At 46.6% G+C, this 3881-nt stretch overlaps 1 long non-coding RNA gene across 1 annotated transcript in view; it reads left to right on the forward strand.

Moving 5' to 3' along the window:
• The window catches only part of LOC109294245, a 4984-nt gene extending 1397 nt beyond the window's left edge, over positions 1 to 3587 (forward strand). Inside the window, exons 2-3 of the long non-coding RNA XR_002096488.1 lie at positions 2320 to 2462; positions 3450 to 3587. This is a non-coding gene — a long non-coding RNA (uncharacterized LOC109294245). The remainder of the gene's footprint in view (positions 1 to 2319; positions 2463 to 3449) is intronic.
• Positions 3588 to 3881: the final 294 nt, after the last annotated feature.

Genomic DNA, 3881 nt, shown 5'->3' on the forward strand with positions numbered 1-3881 from the left:
GGATGCAAGCCAGCATTTTGGTCACTTTACTAGCTGCAGCATCGCATTGCAGGCTTATGTTCATCTTGTGGTCAATGATGACACCCAAGTCTCTTTCTTCTGTAGTGCTAGCCAGCATAGCACTGCCGAGCCTATAAGGATGCTGCAGGTTTTTCCTCCCAAGGTGGAGAACCTTGCATTTTTCAGTGTTAAACACCATCAGGTTCTCATCCGCCCATTTGCTGAGCCTGTCCAGGTCAGCCTGGATTGCCCCCCTGTCTTCTGGTGTGGATGCTTTGCCCCAAAGTTTGGTGTCATCGGCGAACTTGGCCAGTCTGCTTCTGACTCCAATGTCCACATCATTAATGAAGATGTTGAACAATATGGGTCCAAGGACAGAGCCCTGGGGTACCCCACTGGTCACAGGGCACCATGATGATTGACTTCTGTCAACTGCCACCCTCTGGATCTGGCCATGGAGCCAAATTAGTGGAATGACCATTACAAAGGGGAGATGATCGTTTACACCTGTGAAGTAAAGAACAATAGGTTATTAATGGGTCATTGACTCCCTTAGCTGCCTGAATAGTAATAGCAGAGTTACACCACACCTGCCTGCCCCTTTGTGGGGGGGCAGTGTCCCAGATTTCACATTGTCTCATATGGTCACCCTAATTATTGCAGATTGGACAAGGGAAGGATATTAGAGTGGCACTCAGGGAAGGTGCATGATTAATTCATGGCATGCCAGCCAAAAATGTTGGTCTCCACTGGACTAGGTGATTCCTGAAATTCTCAGATTCTGTCATTAACAACAAAGTACTGCAGCAGCACCCTCCAGCATTCATGGGATTTCAGGGTTTAAACAAATAAGCAAGTTATCTTGAGTTCAATAGAGGTCTGGGTTTTATTACAGAGCACCTAGTGTATAGTGACTGTCCATGTGCTGAATTGACTCCATGGTAAGTGAAAGGTAAGTGGTTGCTCAGTGCTGTTTCACTGAGGAGTATGGTATGGAAACAGATGTCAGCTGACATCTCATTTGTGCCTCCTTAAAAATGTTTACAGCATCACAAAATGTGAGGAAATAGATGTTGCTACCTTTTGTTGCACCACATCAAAGGGAAATAAGGTAGTAATAGACTCTGCTGCTTTATTGTGGCAGACATCTCCTAGCTCTGAGGCAAGACAGTACAGGCCATCTGAGTTGCTCGTACTCTCCAGCCACCCTGGGCAGGTGCTCTGAGGGACTTGAGGGTACCTCAAGATCCTGGAGCACCTGCCTACTTTCCCCATTTGCTGAGAGGCATCCTAGGAAATCTCAGGGTGCCTCTCCATAAGAGGGGGGTTGGGTTTTCCCACTCAGCCAGATCCATCCCCTGCAATCACAGGAACAGGTCTGGCAGAGCAGGGAAAGCAGGGCTTTTCTCTGTTCAGCCAGGATCACTCCTGCGATTATGGTCAGGCTGAGTGGGGATAGCAGAGAGATCCCCATATCCATTGTCCCACACCATCAAGGGGGAACCAAGGGATGATGGGTGTTTTGCCTACTTCAGCAGATCAGCTGTGCCGTAACCCATCGTGGCACAGCTGATCCACTTCAATTAGTGCTGTTTGTTTCTAGCCAAGGTTTAGCTTTCAGTTAGTTTGAGATAAATGTGAGCACATGGACAGTCACTGCACATCAGCCACTCTGCAGTAACAAACCACCCCCTTTGAACTCACTGTCATTTGCTCTTTTTCCTAGCTCCTGAGAATGCATTATGAAGCCTACAAACTGGTGCAATCAATATTATCCCCATCTCTCAGGTGGGTAAACACAGAAGGGTTATGAAACTTGTCCCCAGCCACACTGGGAGTCAAGCCCAGAGAGAAATGGTGTGGGCTGGTTTCCTCCTAGCCAGGCATAGGGACCATATGTGAGGGAGAAATGCTGGGCTGTGACTATATGCACCGTTTCTCCCCTGGATCACTGAAGAACAGGGGCAAATTCTTACCAGAGCTACCATCTCCCATGCCCTTATCTCATTAGATCTGGCTGTGTAGACAAAGGCCATCCAAAGCACAGCAGCCTCTCTTGCCTCTTACCCTTCTACCTATATGCAGTCTGTGGTTGCAAAGAAAGCAATGTTCAGTGATCACAACTAGCTGAAGTAGCTTGATCCCATTTTTTTGTCCCTTTTTTGGCCAGATCAAAAAGTTTCATTTACATTTCATTTTCAATAGCATTTTTTATGGAAAAAATCAAAATGAAGATGTTTTAGACATTTTAATTGAAAAAATCAAAATTTTCCTAAAAATGCAAAGGACATTATTTTATTCATGATCTGTCAAAAACAGATTTGAAGCAGCTCCTCAAGTGGCCAGGCTCTGGCACACTCTGTCCTGTTCCAAATGGTAGTTTGCTTTCATCATGGTGAAACTTCTGTCTGGCTGTTGGGCTGAGCAGAAGCACAAAAGAATGAGGAGCTCTTTGCTGCCAGGTGTGAGTGTCCCAGAATGTCACTTCCCGCAGCACTCTTGGAAGCAGGCTAAGGAAGTATGGGCTGCATGAATGGACTGTAAAGCGGATAAGAAGCTGGTTGGATCATTGGGCTTAGTGGGTACTGATCAATGGCTTGAGGTCTAGGTGGCAGCTGGTATCAAGTGGAGTGCCCCAGGAGTCAGTCCTGAAGCCAGTTTTGTTCAATATCTTCATTAACGATCTGGAAGGTGGGATGGATTGCAAGTTCGCGATGACACCAAGCTGGTGTAGAGTACATATGCTGGAGACAGTCCAGTGGAGGGTAATGAAAACGGTTTGTGAGCTAGGGCACATTACTTACGAGGAGAGGCTGAGGGAACTGGGTTTATTTAGTCTGCAGAAGAATTGACTTTAATAGCAGCCTTCAGCTACGTGAAGGGCGGTTCCAAAGAGGATGGAGCTGGACTGTTCTCAGTGGTGACAGATGACAGAACAAAGAGCAATGGTCTCAAGTTGCAGCAAGGGAAGTTTAGGTTGCATATTAGGAAAAGCTTTCTCATTAGGAGGATGTTGAAGCACTGCAATGGGTTACCTAGAGAGGTGGTACAATCTGTTCTGTGTGAACAAACTTTCCATCCTCTGAACTCTACTGCCCAGGGGATGGTTTTGGCACCAAGCCAACTCTCTCTCCTGCCTCCAAGGTGTGACCTTCCCACCCTCAGGGATGCAAACCCTGGCAGCTAGCCAGGTCACATGTCATTGATGGGTCCAGGAGTGGGGTCAAGAAGAGCGTGTGTGTCGGGGGGGGGCTTCCTTCCTGGGCCAGAGGCAATAGCTCCCCCCAAAGCATCTTCCCTCCTCCCAGCCACCCCATGAACCATGATCAACAATGCCCATACCCCAAACCCAAATTCCAATTTATTAAAACATGAGACTTTAATTTACTTCCTCTTTATTTCTTTTTAAATTCTTTGTTTTTATTACTTCTCTTCATTTTATTGTTCAGTGACTGGCTTCCTTTCTGCTTTGTGCTGACTGAGGGACATTGTGGAAGCGACGTGCACCTAAATATCCTGGGTGGACTTGTGCTCCTCACTTGTTGTCTGTGACACGTGTTTCTGTAGTCGCCATCCCTATTATGTTAATATTCACCACCACCACCCTGTGCTTGTGTGTACTGTCTGCTGTTGGTGAGTACCAAAATTGTCTTGTAAAAGTGGTAGAAATGGGTCTGGGGGTTAGTACAGTCAAGGTCTTAGACCGTATCCCTATTTGTTGCATTGTAAAATGGGTTCCCTTTATACAAATTTGCGTTATATGCTGTTTTCCAGGAATGCATGTACAGCATAAAGAGGGGGAAACCTGTACTTTGAATTTGCACCCTCACCCATTTTGCAAGAGCTCCTCTCTACAGCTGGACCTTCACACTGATGTTTGG

This window comes from Gavialis gangeticus, unplaced genomic scaffold (genome assembly GCF_001723915.1).
Source record: "Gavialis gangeticus isolate Ggan-Ray unplaced genomic scaffold, GavGan_comp1, whole genome shotgun sequence".
In the NCBI taxonomy this organism is placed as follows: domain Eukaryota; kingdom Metazoa; phylum Chordata; order Crocodylia; family Gavialidae; genus Gavialis; species Gavialis gangeticus.